This window comes from Mugil cephalus, chromosome 5 (genome assembly GCF_022458985.1).
Source record: "Mugil cephalus isolate CIBA_MC_2020 chromosome 5, CIBA_Mcephalus_1.1, whole genome shotgun sequence".
Classification (NCBI taxonomy): domain Eukaryota; kingdom Metazoa; phylum Chordata; class Actinopteri; order Mugiliformes; family Mugilidae; genus Mugil; species Mugil cephalus.
The window spans coordinates 129874-147724 of NC_061774.1; the positions used below are offsets into that span (position 1 = coordinate 129874).

The window sequence follows — 17851 nt, forward strand, 5'->3', positions numbered from 1 at the left end:
GATCCAATGGAGGGTCTGATGGGTCGACCAGCCTGAGATTGGATATGGTTTTGATTTATTTTCTGAGGTATCCATATATATATATATTGCTTAAGATATTCCTCTATATATTTTGTAGAAATCCTTCTTTCTTAGTAGGCTTGGAGTACTACTGTGTGGTCACCTTAGGCAGAGGGGCCATGAGAGAATTTCCTGTCCAGATTGAAAGATGGACATTTCAAGAAAGATGACTGCCTGTTTTCGCTCTCACACTCCATGAATTTGTTGTATTGTCAAGGGTTGTGCTGTAAGTGGCACTGTAAGAAGAACATGTCTTTATGCTATAACAGTGAAAATTTTTTGAGTTTGTTGATGGTCGAGGCTCTAGGAGCCTCGAAGGGGGGAATGTAGTATGTTATATTCTTGTTTTTCTCTTCTGTCTCTTTCCTGTGTTTGGGGTTTGTGAAATGTGTATAAAGTTTAAAGGTCAAAAGGTCATTTACCAGATGCCAGCTCGTAAAACTAACCAGATGTAAGGGCATAAGTTTTGTTTGTGTATGGGGATTCTTGGGGATGACCATCCTATATAAGGTGACTGTGGGAGCTGAATGAGAGAGAGGATTCAACGATTGACCAGAAGCTCTCTCAGATTGGGCAAGAGTATGACACTGATCTTTCTTGTAACAAACCTTTTTAAATGCAAGATAAGACTTGTCAGCGGTGATCACTTCTTTCTTCAGCACACTTCAGCACATCAATATACAACAGTTTCTTGAAGAAAAGTGCAATGTGCTGTTTGCCCTTTCCAAAACCGAAAAATTGCTTTTCGCTTCACATTGTCTTGGAGTCCCCTTGTGTTCAATGAAACAAAAGATAAATTAGCGTTTAAACAGACCATCTGCTGGAAAACATCACAGCAGTGTAAACATCAATTAACGATTTAACAAAAGGCTACTTTGGTGTTGTAAACTAGTTAGATTGTCTCCTCCTCAGATAAATTCCTCCATATAACTGTTCATTGCAGGTGTGTCAGAAGTTTAGTGTTTATCTTCAGCTTTCAATGCGGCAATCGTCTATGAATCCAAAAGGGCTGCGGAAATAGACTTTTTCTCCTTTCTCCCTCACCTGGTCGATGTGGGGCCAGAGAGCTTCTCTCGCTATTCTGTCCTCCTTCGTGAGGCCCTCCATGAACCTGATTCCTGCTTCAGTGCAGACCCTGCATTCCTTCGTCAGTTTCCAAAACGCGTCTCTGTGTTGACGTCTTGTAAACTGGATGATGATTTGTCGTGTGTTTTCCGTCGTCCTGCCGATCCCATGAACTGTGTCTACAATGTCCTCCATATTTCTCTCCCATTGAGGGGCTGTCTTACACAGTAGTTGAATCAGGTCTTTCCTGGTGTCTTCGTTCATCTTTTCTCTCATTCCTCTGATTCTCAAGTTCCATTTGGATCCATTTGTGTCTGTCTTGCTCGCATGCATTTTCCTTAATTTCAGTATTGACTGCTTTCAGGTGCTCCATTTCTTTTTCCTGGACTGAGATTCTTGTCATGCAATCTTTGACCTCTGCGGCATTAAAGTCAGATGCTCTGGTCAAGCTGGCTATCATCTCACAATTCTGTTTTAACTGCATGTTGAATTCTTCAAACCTCTGTTCTTGTGTGTCAAATCTTTCCACCAGTATATTGATTGTGGAGTTTGGAACTTCGTCTGTATTTGGTTTTGATATTTTTTTCGAGTATGAGCTCCTTTGGACGGGGTAGGAGGACAGGACTCACCGTCTTCCTCTAACAGCCGTTTGTCCCCGCTGCTGTCGGTGTCCATTAAACCTGTGCAGCATATTCGTGGTCCCTCAATTGGGAGCGTGGCAAAAAGTTCTTTTGGGCTCTTGCTGAGGCATTTTATGGTTATTTTTACTGAAAGAACAACTTACAAACTTTGAGGTATCCATTCAGAGAGGATATAACGTCAAAAGGACGAGTTTGGAGGAGTTTTGTGTGAGAGCTCGTAGCATGCGACCGCTCAGTGCACCATCTTGCTGACCCCACTTTTAACGAGAGTCTATGGGCAAAGATTATTGTGCCCCAGGGTGGAAATACGTCTCCAATCAGACAACATCGATGAACGAAACAACTTTACTCATCATTAACTATAAAATATTTATCTTGTACATCTAAATATATATATACATATATTTCGAAATATTTTAATTTTATTACTTCATTTTTATTTACATTTTTTAGGTCTTATACAAGAAAATGTGGTGAGTGTTGAGTTGAAAAAAGCTTTGCCTGCTTAGGCGGGGTCAGATGCTCATAGACTCCTTCAAATGACCGACGAGCAGGATCTTTGCCACAAGTTTTATACTGCCATGCTGAGCGTTACACAAAAAGTAATATCGCTACAGTAATCTTTAAGTTACTTTGTTACCCCCAGCAGTGGGTACACTATACTCTTTTAGTGTTCTACATCAGCAGCTCTCAACTGGTCTGGCTTCAGGACCCCTTAATCAACCCTTAATGATAAGCCATGACCCAAATTAAAGAAAATTTATTGAATGAAAAGATTGTGCAGTTTGAACGTGAGATAATAGAATACACACACACACACACACACACACACACATACACACACACGCACACACAAATAAAATAAATAAAAAATAAAATAAAACGACCAGAAAGTGCCAATGCTAGATAGGGACCTATCGATTTGCTGTGTAAACCTGTACTGCTGCCCAGAGCCAGGCCTGCAATCCTGGAGGAGTTTGAGAGTGCCGTGGTTGCAGGGCTGGAAAGAAGGCGAGAGCTAAGAAGAGGAGATTCAAGGCTGCTGTTCCTGCGTTCGTCATGGGGAATGTTCACTCTCTTGCAAACAAGATGGACGAGCTAGCGGCGCTAAGCAACACACAGAGAGAACACCTCCACTGAATCCACTGTGGAGGTGTGAGGTGGACGGGATGAGGAGGAGTACAAAGGACTGGTGGACAGATTTGTGGGGTGGGCTGGAAGTAATCACCTGCTGCTTAACGTGGACAAGACCAAAGAGATGGTGACTGACATCAGGAGGAAGGGAACAGATCCTCAGTCCCTCAGCATCCCTGGCAGGGATGTGGATGTGGTGGAGGAGTACAGACACCTGGCCGTGATCATCAATAACAGACTGAACTGGACACCAACAGTACATCTGTGTACAAGAAGGCCTGCAGCAGACTCTACTTCCTGAGGAAGCTGAGGTCCTTCAATGTATGTAGTAAGATGCTGGAGATGTTCTACCAGTCTGTCGTGGCCCGCACCCTTTTCTCTGCTGTGGTCTGCTGGGGGAACAGCATTGCAGCCAGTGATGCCAACAGACTGAATAAACTGATCAGAAAGGCTGGCTCTGTCATTGGCTACACACAGGAAACTTTTGAGGTGGTGGTGGAGAGGAAAACACTTCACAAGCTGTTATCAATCATGGATAATCCTGACCACCCTCTCCACCAGACGATAGACAGACAACGGAGATCGTTCTCCAAGAAACTCTGTTGTCTCAAAGAGCGCTACAGGAAATCTTTGAAATTGTTTTTTTTTCCCTGTTATATAGGATGTATGATGTGAGTGCCTGTACACTGCTGCTGCAACTGTTAAATTGCCCAGTTTGGGATGAATAAAGCCATCCATCCATCCATCCATCCATCCATCCATCCATCCATCCATCCATCCATTCATCCATCCATCCCCTTTTAGCTTCAGCCTTTTTTAACAGACTCAACAGAGCTTTCATGCACAAACACCAAAAAACAACTGAGAAGTAGTTTAAAAGAGGAGCCACTCATGTTCTATTAAGTGTTGTTCTAGTTCGTCACTTCTTCAAGCATTACTAAAAAGGCTGACATGACAATCACACCATTTTACTAACAGCCATTTTTAACAGACTCAGTTCTGGGGAGGAGTCTGGACTCTGTGGGGACTGTCACTGAAAGGTGCTACATGAGGAAGGTACAGTGCATCTTGGACTGTGACAGGAGGTCAATTATCCCCACAGCTATCAGAATACACAACTTTAACTGTTAGCAGTCTAATGGTTAATGACTTGACTGATTGCACTGTCGGTTGCACATCGGCACACAAGTCACTTTATATAACCTCACACTGAAACACTTTGGATCCACACTTCTGGACTGAGACACTTTCCATATTCATTAATACACAGGACAAGATTTTACAATCCCTTGTGCCATGATCTAAGGCAAAACTCCCTTAGAAGCCAGGTCCAACTGGACAACCAACCAGCAGACCAGTGGTCAGCTACTAACTATGCCAGAAACGAGATACAATTAGCCTAGCCACGGAAATAAAAAACACCAGCTAATTAGCCTAGACACCAGCAGTAGGAAATAGAGATGATGGGAATGCAACTACAATCAGACCAGGACATCTCATCCTTCTGCCCATGTCAGAAACGAGATACAATTAACCTAACCACAGAAATAAAAACACCAGCTAATTAGCATAGACACCAGCAGTTGGTAATAGAGATGATGGGAATGCAACTACAATCAGACCAGGACATCTCATCCTTCTCCCCATGTCAGAAACGAGATACAATTAACCTAACCACAGAAATAAAAACACCAGCTAATTAGCCTAGACACCAGCAGTTGGTAATAGAGATGATGGGAAATGCAACTACACTCAGACCAGGACATCTCATCCTTCTGCCTATGTCAGAAACGAGATACAATTAGCCTAGCCACGGAAACAAAACACTGGAAAGCACCAACTAATTAGCCTAACTGCCAATAGTAAGTAAAAATGATGGGACATTCAACTATGCTTCAAACAACATTCCTCCCCTTTGCCAAGATCAGAAGTTACATACAAGAAAACACCAGCAAACGAGCCTAACTAGCAACAGTCGGAAGTGTGCAGTGTGCTGCACATCACCGGGGTTTTCAAGTAGGCACCTCCTTTCACTGATGTTTCGTTAAGTTAGGCCCACGACACCTCAAGAAGGCTTAACAGTGAGCTCCAGCGTCCCGGAGTCACCCCGCTCAATGCAGCCACCGTGCCACCATGTGCCTTTCAACCAACAGATAAGATTAATCTAACTACAACAGCTACCTAATGTTAGCACATAGCTAGCCTTACCTTTAGCATGCTCCCCAGTTAGCGTGCTTCCTCCGTAGCCACAACCACTGGCTTGCTCGCTCCACTGCCAGGTAGTGTTGCTGTCGTCAACGAAAATTATGGCGAAATATCGTCGTCAACGAAACCTTTATCACTTGCCAAAAACGAGATGAGACGAAACGTAAATGGTGGTCTTGTGACGATAACTGTAATTAAATATATAATGCAATATTGTTGACGAATAAAAACGAGACTAAATGTGGTTTACAAAAGAAAAACTTGCTAAAATGTCTCCTCATTTTCGTTGACTAAAACGAGACGAGACGAAATAAAGTTAGTCGTGTTATTATTGTTTTCTGTGTCGCAGTCGCACTGCAGTGCTCAGACCAGGTGCAGGCGACGTCATTTCCTCAATCTCCTCTCCACACTCGCGGCAAATACAACTAGATGCAGCAGGTGGGTGAGTTGGAGTCATGGCCGGGTTGTCGGGAAGAAAATGAAATGAGAGACATGATGTCTGGACACACTTTAATTACAAACAGGTGGAAAACCAAACGGAATGCGTCGTGGAAAAAGATGGGGAGAAATGCGGCCATAAAATAGCCGGGAAAAACACCACGAATCTAAAAAGACATCTCAAGATCTTCCATGATCATGAAATCGAGGTAAGTTAAAATGTAACATGTGTCTAGCCTAGTGTGCGTGTGTGTGTATGTGTGTGTGTATGTGTGTGTGTGTTATTGTTACCTATAAGGTAACAATAACATAATAATAAGATAACCATGTTGGTTTTGTGAAATGGGTTTGACTAAAAGAAAAAAATGGTTTTGTCTATACTATACTAGGTAATTATACTATATTAACTGGGTTAAACAAAATGACATTACCAAAAAGAGATTAAAATCATTGACTAAAACTAGACAAAAATGTCATCAGTTTTTGTCGACTTAAACTAAACTAAAATAGTCGTGGGTTATTCTGACTAAAATACGACTAAAATGCTCAGAGTTTTGGTGGACTAAAACTTGACTAAACAAAAAGTTTGAACATGACTAAGACTAAAAAAAACTAAAATGACAGTTTGACAGAAAGACTACACTAAAACTAAAATTAAAACAGGCTGCCAAAAACAACACTACTGCCACTACTGTTCTTTTCCGCGAATGCCCAACTCACACAGGAGAGCAATGGCGGATTTCACCACAAATCCACAGCAGCCGACCTGCACTGGGCGCATACGAGCACTCCAGCCTCGCTGCTCCGCTTCCGATGCCAACTCCGCATATCTATCTCTCTTGCGCTCATTCGCCTCTTCAACTCTGTCTTCCCAAGTAACAACTTACATGAGCAATGAGCATACCTGATAGGACAGTGCCAGGTAACTATGAAGAGCATCCAGATTTCCAATGAATTCAACGAGATTTCCTCCCAGTGTCCTCAGCATTGTGTCATAGGCCGCTTTTTTACAGAATTTGAAGAAATGTTCTCTGAAAAGCTTAAGGAATACATCAGCAGGTATATCTGAAAGATAAAAAAAAAAAAAAACACACACACACATAATTGCAGCATATCCATCAAATACTTCTTATTTTGAAGCCAGGCATTGCAGTCCACACCTGTCAGACAATACTAGCAAACAAACAGATCATTAATTACAGCCTTTTCCCAAAGGTTTATGATAGCAATATAATCAGACCCTTGAGAAGAGCTGAAATTCACTGAACAAACAATTGTTTGACTAAATATTGTGTTTATCACAGCCCATTTCAAATTGTACAAGATGTCTCATAATGAGGTCAGGCTATAGCAGTCAAGACCTGTTGTGTGATTACAGCACTGATCCTAAGCAAACATTCAATTACAGCACATTCCCTTAAGTATTTATAGTCAAAATAATCACCCTCTTGGGAAGAGTTGAGTACCCTGCTGACATTGCCTGAGTAACTCTTGCATTCCCAGGAGTGTACTGTATTATAACCCATGCACATATTATGACCCAAATCAATTATACCCAAAATAGAGTACTATATATGTTACGGATTTATGGATCCATCTTGTGTATCTGTTCTTTCCAGAGTTCATTCTTAAGTATATTTATTTTTAAGATTCCAGACTGGGGCTAACTTATTTTATCTGTGAATTAATCACTCTAAATAATCAATATTCAACAATATATATTATATTGCAGGGATATCTGTCTGAGTTTCAATTATTCTGAAATACTGATCCTGGCTAATATTACACTGCTTTTTGTCATCATGAAAGTGTATCCAGATACTCAGTTCCCATTGTCTGTTTTAAAGGTCTGGTCAATAGATTCGGTTCATCCACAAACATCACATCTCTAATATATGACACGTCAGACTAATATGAATTCATTGCTTTACATTTTCTATTTTTTTTATATATAATTTCATATTGTCAAATTTTGCCTACACAACTGTAGGACATACTAAATATGACTAGGATTTGGTGAAAACAACAATGCACAAATAAGCAAAAAGTAAACTATCTTTAATAAACCTGAATTAAATGACAATGTCATATCAACAAACAAGCATGACTGAGAAAATGTGATCTATACAATATGTAAAATAGGCAGCAACAGTGATTGATCTCTTACCCAGCAGGGAACAGGCCTCCTGCACAAGACTTATGGTAAGGATATCCTGGTAAATCGTATATGTCATGAAGATATCCTGGATGCCTGGTACAGATCTTTGCAAAAATAATGACAATTTTTTTTTTATGAAACAGAAAGTTGTCAACTTGAATACAAGCATCATCTTGAACTCAATAGAAATTGTCACTACTGCAAATATAGATGTGTACTGATGGCCAGACCTCAGTTTGTCCCAAGTCTTTTGACCAAATCACTCCACCACAAGTGGATGGAGGCAAATATTGATGAACCCGTACTGTAAAGAACACAAATCAGGTGAACACTGATGAATTTCATGCTTTACATCATATTTATAATTTCATAAAGTCAACTTCTCCCTGCACAACTATGGAACATATACAATTTGATAGAGCTCAAGTTAAAAAAAGAAGCAAATTATTAGAGGTATTTTAAACATTACTTTTAAACATTACCAAAAATAGTCACTTGTTGTTGTCACTTAATCTCCCTTAAAACACTCAAATGGTGATAACACTAACCCCTAATGTCATCCCCAATTATAATTTAAGATACTTTGCCAACCAGAGCTTGAGAATTTGTGAAAGTAAAGTTTGTTTTTTATGATGGCATCAAAACTGGAATTGCACATCCAAATTTGCTTTTACTTCTACTTCTTTGTATGACAGTTGACCGTTTTTTTTTGTTTTTGTTTTTTTTTGTGTGTGTGTGTGTGCGTGTTTTGCTGTGCATATTGCATGTTGACTAACTATCAGTGTTACTTTTCTGCTTGACTTCATCTAGAAGGCTTCAGCATCTTCTATAGTACAGTATCTGCTTTTCCATAAATTTCCAGCATATAACTAGAGGTAAGGTTTACTGATGTAATGACTGAACACACAGTTTCTAACTGTTCTTCAATCGTTGAAAACAGGAAAACATACTCACCATGTCTGTATTAGATATTATCCTTCTTAGTACTTTAAGCACAATGATGCAAATGAAGAATACATTGTATGCCATGAATGCATTCTCTCTCCCTCCCTCTTTTCAGTCATGGGAAGTCTGACGTGTTTCAAAGATCCAGCTCTTTTCACTCAACTCCCTTAGAAGAGCCGTCTCTTATAACTCCCAAATGGCTTTTCATGTAGACTCACTCAGAGCCTTCTATTTTATCCTAATTTAGCAACTATGAATGGGCTGTGTGTGTAAGGTACTTTTCATTCTCTGCTGTCATAATTAGAGATGGGCATCAATAGGATTTTATTTATTTCAATGTTGTTACAGATCCCCTTATCAATTCCTCCTGTGAATTTTTGGGTAGTCACATGGCTTTAAATATAGTTGTCAGAAATAAAGGAATTTCATTTACCTGCCTTTTTTCTTACTCTATTTATACATACTAGAGGTATTCTCGTTTGTGTTCTTGTTCTTGCACTGGGGAAGACGGTCTCTCCAATTACATTGTATGCTGAGATGTACAATTCTATTATATAGAATCTGTTTGCCCTATTATAGGGCAAACAGATCCATGGATGACACAGCAATGACTCTGCATGACTCTGTAGGGACCTATGCATGGGTCTGTGTTCAGCACCATCATCCAGGAGCTTTTCCACCACAAACTGTCCCAGCTCACTGTCCCCCCCTCCACCTGTCAGTGGATCACCAGTTTTCTGACTGACAGGTGGCAGCAGGTAGACTGGTAAGTTTACATCCAGCACCCGGACTCTTAGCACTGACACCCCCCAGGGGTGTGTTCTCTCCCCACTGATCTTCTCCCTTTACACCAATGACTGCACCTCTGGCGACCCTGTGAAACCCCTTAAGTTTGCAGAGGTCACCACTGGCATTGGACTCATCCAAGATGGTGATAAGTCTGCATACAGAGGGAAAGTGGATCAGCTGGTCCTCTGGTGCACAGGTGTAGTCAGAACCACCTGGAGCTATAGGAGCTATAAGGTCAACCGAGAAAATATAAAATATCTGGTGAACGGCAGTTGTGTAAAATGCCTTGTTGATGTGAGAGGTCAGAGGGGAATGGGCAGACTGGTTCGAGATGATAGAAAAGATAATGCACCATGTCAAAAAGATAACCCATATAATCTCAAACTGGTTTCTTGCACATGACAGTGTGTTCACTGTTCTCCAGTGGCCTCCACAGTCACCATATCTCAATCCAATAGAGCACCTTTGGGATGTAGTGGAATGGGAGATTCGCATCATAGATGGAGCTCTCATTCTAGATGGATGGAGATGGAGCTTCTCATTCTCTCATTCTTCTCATTTAATGTTTTTTCTCTTTCATTTGCGTGTGTCCAGGTTGTAAAGCAGTAATTTATGTGCGAAAATATCATGGCATATTTTGGATGTGAGAAAAAGTTGTATAGAAGTTTGATAGATTGAATTTGATGGGTAGGACAAGTGTTTTCTGCACCGGGAAGTGGAGGAGCTAGAGCTGTCAGCATCTTGATGTCAAAAAGAATCTCTTTTAAATGAAAAGAGCAAATGCTCATGAATATACATTTGTTAACATTTACGCACCCAACTCTTATCAAGCTGCATTTTGTTTTTAATCATCGCTGCGTGTATTTCTATCAAAGTTTGCTGGAGATCCCATTCTGTTGGGAGGAGACTTTAATACGGTCAGTGACCCCATATGCCGCTCAAGTCACTCCCTTCCATCAGATGGAGCCCTCTCTACAACTTTTACTGAATTAAAAAACTCATTGGCATTGACTGATATTTGGCGCCTACCGAATCTTAATAGCTTTTTACTTCATGGCTTATAATTCATACTCTCGAATATGTTACTTACTTGTATCAAAAGCCTTAATGGAGAATGTGTTAGGATTCCAAGATTAATATTGTTATCATATCTGACCATGCACCCATGTCAGTCCTCTTTTCTCCTCTAGTCAATATACCCAGATTATAATTTGTTAAATCATACATAAACACATCATACATCAACACATCATACATTCCGGGGTGCGGCGACACCCCAGAATGGTTTTGTGAACATCTTTGGGGTTTTTGTGAAGCTAAGATCATGACCTTTAACTTGATATACGATACAACAAAATTACACCATGCTGGCCTGAGATGAGCAGCTTAAGAAGACAACAACATTTAATATTTACTGCGTGACAATTTACAATTTCCCATTCTCCGTATATTTATTCAACTGTAACAGGTAACCATTATTACAGCAATATTCAAAAATCAATTAAAAAACATAAAACAACACCATCTGTCACTTTTTAATCGAATGAATTTGATGGATCAAAGTGGGCGTGACTGAGGAAGTGGGCGTGACTGAGGAAGTGTGCGTCACCAACTTTCAAGGTGGGCGTGACTGAGGAAGTGGGCGTGACTGAGGAAGTGTGTGTCAGCAAATTTCAAGGTGGGCGTAACCAACGTTGATTGGATGTTGTGGCATTTCACTTTCCTTGGGGGTAGGAAGTCGGGGTCTGTGTGAGAATCTTTTTAAGATGAGTCAGCGGGGTCACGACCCCCGAGGTAGGAAGTCGGGGGGTATGTGAAAGTATTTTTATTACCTGAAACAGCGGTGTCACGACCCCCGAGGTAGGAAGTCGGGGATTATGTGAGAATCTTTTTGTTAGGTGAAAAAGCGGTGTCACGACCCCCGAGGTAGGAAGTCGGGGATTATGTGCAAGTATTTTGATCAGGTAAAAACAGCGGTGTCACGACCTCCGAGGTAGGAAGTCGGGGGGTATGTGAAAGTATTTTTATTAGGTGAAACAGCGGTGTCGCGTATAATACCGCTGGTCAGTCAATGTCATGCGCGCATTTCATCACGGCCTGCCGCTGAAGACATCACATCAGTCCTGCCTGAGAGTCTCCAAAGAAGCAAATTTTTTTTTTTCTGGGGAGGGTAAGTAATCTCTGTACCTTTATCAGGGGGTGATTCCTTATACTACACCTAACATAGTTTTTCCGAACCTGTTTTTCAGAATAAAGATATCTTTTCGTGAAAGCATCAAAAATGGATTCTTGTATGTAACATTTTAAGACTTACATGATTTTATACATGTTTCATTGTTACGGTATAAGGATAACATAGGGCCTTTCTTCCAGACACTGAGAAAGCGGCCTTCTTTTGCCGTGCATATGATGAGGACAGCCAGGGCATCTTATGTAAGGCAGTTATTTGATTCAAATGAAGCTATAAATTTTACAGAAATTTACAAGAATTACTCTTGTATTTTTTTGTAGGCACCCCTGAAGTAGTCCCATCCACCGCATCTGTATCAGTTCAGAATGGTTGGTTACTTTCCTTTAAAAAACAAAACAAACAAAAAAAAAAAACTGCATGTGTGAATATATTTGTATGTGTGTGTGTGTGTTTCACTAAAGTATTATAATAATAAATTGTTTTCTGGTTATAGTATATCCTTCTCAGACCGTAATCTGGCCAGGGAGCGGACTGTTTGAAGGTAGAAGCACTAACACTCTTCCGCTTTCCTTTGACTGTGTATCCCAGAATGTATGTGATAGATTCTATTGACTTGTATTATACTTTAGCAGGTGACGAAGCAATACTAGACAGCGTTTTGGATTACGAGAACGAGAGTGGACTTCTATCTCTATCTGAAATTAATACAACAGACAGGCCCGAGACACCTCCAACTAACGGTAAGAAGAAGAAGAAAAGAAAAAAAAAAGTATAAATTTTAAATAAATAAGTAAAATAAATCTAAACCCGTCTCTCTCCATTTTGTAGAGTGCAGACCAGAACCTGCTCACAAGGTGGACAAGGCTACTTGTACCAGCGAAGACGGTGTCTACCCGCTACTCGTCATACCCGACTCGCCAGAAAAGCAAGGCAGACAACCGGCTAACAGTAAGAATTATTATTATTATTTTTTTTAAGAAACTAAATGATTATAAGTAAGCCATGTCAATCATTGTGATATTTTAACATGATTCTGATAGCTAAAGAAGCTGACACTGACGGAGGACCATCTGGATCCAAAATTAGCATACCAGAAGCACCAGAGAAAGCAGTGACTGACGGTAAGAATAAAATACAAATTTTATACAAACTTAAAATAAATAATAGCTAATCAGCTAAATAAAATAAATACTTCTTTATCTATTCTGTAGACTCCAGGCCATACCCCAGACTGAAGCATTCCACTAGAAGAAGCGGCAGGAGGAATACGAGGAGATCAGCTTCAGGACGTCGGGGTCTATCGAGAGGGAAGGTTGTGAAAACTTTTTGGAAAATACTGACTTCTGTTTGTGAATTGACCTCAGCGTTAACTAGGTAGAGTCGTGTGTGTTGTAATGATGAATGATCAAGGGAAAAATTCGGTCTCGCAGTCAGCTCTGTTATCTTTACAGTCTATGGTTGAAGTGTTAAGCGATATCCCTCACCCGCAAACTTTACCTCCACTGGTTGAAATACAACAACAATTAGAGATTTCAAACGAGCCTCAGGCTCGCCACGAACCTTCGGATTTACAGAATTTGGAAAGTATCGATGTAGCCCTTCAGCGTTTAAGAGAAGCTCCGTCCAGTCCTCCATCCCCCGAGCTTTTACCTCCGCCGCTTGAATTACAGCCTTTAGAGATTTCAAACGAGCCTCAGGCTCGCCACGAACCTTCTGATTTTCAAAATTTGGAAAGTATCGATGTAGCCCTTCAACCTTTAAGAGAAGCTTTGTCCAGTCCTCCACTCCCGGAGCTCTTACCTCCTCCCTCCCAACCCCGCGTTGTTTGTCCGTCCAATGTACCATTAACTCGGCTGACACAGGTTCCCTCTGTTCGTTCAACCGAAGATTCCGTGCCTGGCCCGTCTAACCTTTTACCCATAAACGATCCGTTACCCGGTCCGTCCTCGTACTTCCCACCTGCAACACCAGCCGCTCAGAGGGGTGCGGGTCAAAATTCTGAATCCCCCGGGAGGGTCTCCAGAGACAGGTTTAATAACATTGAAATAAGACAGATGCTAAATTTCAACTTTCCCAATCCTGTGAGTAATTACGCAGAGTTTTATCTTAATGTGATGGAGATTCTCCAAGCAGCGGTTGAACGGGCTGTATCCTATGCCAGACAGGGGGATGTGCTGCAACTAGAATTAAGGGGGGAAAGATCAAACAGCGCCTCTGTCATAGTCACACACAACGGCAGTCTACCTCTAAACCATGTTCAAGAGGCTCTCGACCGCCTTGTGCAATCAAACATGGCCATTATGCCGGAAGATGAGATGGAGTTACTTGTGCAGGTGGTACGTAGTCCTAGAGGGGGTGTTAAAAGAAAACTGCAAACCATTTTTGACAGTGAAATCTGCAGGAAAAAAGCCCATTGCCTGAACATTGTCATCAATCCTGGCAACCAGCTCTGCTTTGCCATTAACCTCGCTCAGCTTTTAAACCGTAAATTAACCACGCGTCAGGCCACTGAGCACGCTAAAGTGCTACAGAATCATGCGGGGTTAGCGGACGACACGCCTGTGACTTTTAATGATATAATCAAATTTGAACAGGCTTTAGATTGCAAAATCGTCGTCTTCTTCAGAGCAGAAGGTGAGCGGGCCCTGTCTAAATTCCAAACATCTGAAGGAATGCATCCTAAAACCCTCTATCTCTTCCTCCATCAGAACCATTACTATGGTATCACCAACCTGAAAACATTTCTAGGTGCACGGTACCTCGGTGCCCCACCGCCGGTACAGCCGCCAGCAACTGCGGTACAATTAAAAAGTGCAATACCTGCAAAGTGGTGTATTACTCAGCCATCAGCGGCAGCACCCAGCACAAATGTCGAGCTAAGACATGTCCGGTCTGTTCCGTAAAGGACCTGGGCGAGGATCATCTGTGTTACATGACTCCTTTGAAGGTTGAGACTGATTATTCGAACCGCATAGTGTTTTATGATTTTGAAACATTTGTAGATGGAACAGGCAGACACATCCCATTTTACATCAGTACACAGTCTATGCTTGGAAAGAAATGGGGTTCCTGGGGCATTAGTTGCACAGCTAGCTTCTTTAAACACTTCAGAAAACAGAAATACAGAGGCTGCATCTTCATAGCTCACAACGCGAAGGGTTTCGAAAGTTACCTGCTTCTCAATCATATAATTCAGCAAGGTATGGCACCCCGTATAATCATGCAGGGCAGCAAGGTGTTGCAGATGGTGGATGAGGCGTTCCGTCAACCATACATCGACTCGCTTTCCTTCTTAACCATGCGCCTAGCAGATATGCCCGCAGCCATGGGCCTCGATGCTGTGAATGCTCCACGCGACCAGGAACTAAGCAAAGGTTTCTTCCCCCACCTTTTCAGTTCAGAGGCTCACTTAAATTATGTAGGCCCTTACCCTCCCCCAGACACTTACGGCGTAGACAGGATGCCTTCGGACACGCTGAAAAAGTTCAATGCCTGGTACGCCACCAAAGCTGGCTGTACATTTGATTTTAGAAAAGAGGCAGTGCTTTACTGTAATCTCGATACTGAAATCCTGGCAGCATCATGCTTAAAGTTTCGCGAAGAATTCATTCGAGAGACACGCGTTGACCCCTTTACATGCATTACAATCGCTTCCGCCTGCATGAAAGTCTTTAAGACAAATTTCCTCCCTCCAAACACTCTGGCTCTACCGCCCGCCGATAACTACAACCGGCAATTCAAAAACTACTCCGACTCTGGCATCCAGTGGTTAGAGTGGGTCTCGCAGAACGAAAACGTCGCTATTCGACACGCTCTGAACGGGGGAGAGAAAAAACTGGGGAAATACTTTGTGGACGGCTATGCAGAGACTGACGGTGTTAAAAAAGCATGGGAGTTTCTCGGGTGTTTTTTTCACGGCTGTCCAAAGTGTTACTCGCCTACTGAAGTGAATCGTTTGTTGCAGACTCCCTTTGAGCAGCTCCACTCAGCCTGGCAGGCCAAGCTGCTGACCCTGCGATCGGAGCTACACGTCTCGGTACAGTTCATATGGGAGCATGACTGGATCCGAATGAAAAAATCTCATGACGGAGTGAAACAGTTCCTCCTTCAGTATAGTGCACCGCAGCCCTTAAAACCTCGCGATGCGCTGTTTGGAGGTAGAACTTGTCCCATCCGTCTGAGGTACACGACAAGTGACACCGAGCAGGTTCGTTACGTCGATGTTACATCCTTGTATCCGTACGTTAACGCGCACTTTCACTACCCCCTTGGCCACCCCGAAATTATCCGTCAGGGTTTTAAAGATCCGCGTGAGTACTTCGGTCTGATTAAAGCTGTCGTGTATCCCCCTCGGAAGCTATTTCTACCCGTTCTACCGCATAAAACTTAGCGAGGCAGACTGGTGTTTACTCTCTGCCGCGTGTGTGCTGAGATCAACCATCAAGCCGGTTCGTGCATGCATAGTGACGGAGAAAGAGCTCTATCCGGTACCTGGACGACGCCTGAATTCACGAAAGCCCTAGACAGTGGATACCGTGTAGCCCAGATAACAGAAGTCTGGCATTTCAAGCAAAAGAGCGACTCCATTTTTAGGGGCTACATCAACACCTTTCTGAAGGGTAAACAGGAGGCTTCTGGTTTCCCCCCTGAAGCATCGGATGAGGCTAGCAGAGATAATTACATCAGAGACTACGCAGCCAATCAAGGTATTGAATTAGACCCCAGTAAAATCGCACCTAATCCTGCAAAAAGACAGATTGCCAAACTTTGTCTCAACAGCTTTTGGGGAAAGTTTGCCCAGAGAACCAACTTAGGTCAGACCACCCTCGTCAGAAAACCTGAAGAGTTTTTCAAGTTTCTGTTTTCAGAGCAGTACGATGTAAAGTATTTTGGCTTTCTGAATGATGAGGTGGCTATGGTGCAGTGGCAGTACGGTAACGGGTACATCCTCCCTCCCGGGAAAAGCAATAACATCTTTATCGCAGCGTTTACCACATCCTACGCTCGACTGACTCTTTACAGGTATATGGAGATGGTACATGATCCCGAAAGGATTCTGTACTATGACACTGACAGCTTGATTTATGTCGTCAGAGAGGGGGAGACGCCTCTTCCCACAGGTAACTACCTGGGGCAGCTGACGGACGAGCTGGGCGGGGACTACATTCAAGAGTTTGCAGCAGCAGGTCCTAAAAGTTATGCATATCAGACCAGAGGGGGTAAAGTGTCACTGCGCGTGAAGGGTATCACACTGAACCGTCAGAGTGGTGAAGAAATTAACTTCAACAATATTAAACAGTTGGTAGAGGGTTACATTGAGAATCCTCTCAGCGACGCCGTCATTACAGTGCCTCAGCAGAACATCATGCGAGATAAAAAAGGCTTCACCCTGAAAAATTCTTCATTCCAAAAGAGGTTCAGGGTGGTGTATGACAAAAGGCGTCTTTTAGCTGGCGGGCGAACCGAACCCTTTGGTTATTAATCAGAAAATGTCACACTTTCTAGGAGAAGAGATTGAGTTTGACCCCAGATTGCAGCTTCCTTTTTCGTGTCTGGTGGTGGGTCCGAGTGGATGTGGAAAAACTGTTTTTGTAAAAAATGTTCTGGAAAACTGTGAACATGTCATGAATGATGTACCTAATAATATTGTATGGATTTATACTTCTTTTCAACCTTTGTATACTGAACTGCAAAAGAAAAATAAAAAGATAAGATTTATTAAAGGATTACCGGATTCTTTTGAAGACGAGTCTCTTTTTCCAGCCGACCAAACACACTTGGTTATTTTGGATGATGTCATCTTTCAAGCGTCTGATCACCCAGAGGTGGTAAGGATTTTTACCCAATACCGGCATCACCGAAATATGAGCGTCATAATGCTCACTCAGAATGTGTTTCATCAAGGGAAATTCAGTCGAACCATCGGTCTAAACACCAATTATCTGGTGCTGTTCAAAAATCCCAGAGACAAACTGCAGATGAATATACTAGCTCAACAGATGTTTCCCTCCAGAAAAAAATATTTTTTAGAAAGTCTCGAAGATGCCACTAGTCAACCGCACTCCTATTTATTACTGGTTTTAACTCACCGTTGTCCAGACAGGTTCAGACTGAGAACGGGGCTACTACCCTATGAGTGGCCTGTTGTGTACATTCAGAAAGAATCATGACCAGCGCTCGTCTGAAAAGAAACGCACCCTTGCTTAAAGTTCTGGCCAAGGCCAC

General features: G+C 42.2%; 1 long non-coding RNA gene and 1 pseudogene across 1 annotated transcript; one reads left to right on the forward strand and one right to left on the reverse strand.

Annotated features, from left to right (window-relative positions):
- Positions 1–8261, reverse strand: part of LOC125008508 — a 48091-nt pseudogene extending 39830 nt beyond the window's left edge.
- A 3387-nt stretch (positions 8262–11648) lies between these two features.
- LOC125008431 lies at positions 11649–12886 on the forward strand. The gene is made up of 7 exons (XR_007112892.1): positions 11649–11726; positions 11809–11868; positions 11947–11994; positions 12120–12167; positions 12256–12574; positions 12667–12747; positions 12838–12886. It is a non-coding gene; the product is annotated as an uncharacterized LOC125008431 (long non-coding RNA).
- Positions 12887–17851: the final 4965 nt, after the last annotated feature.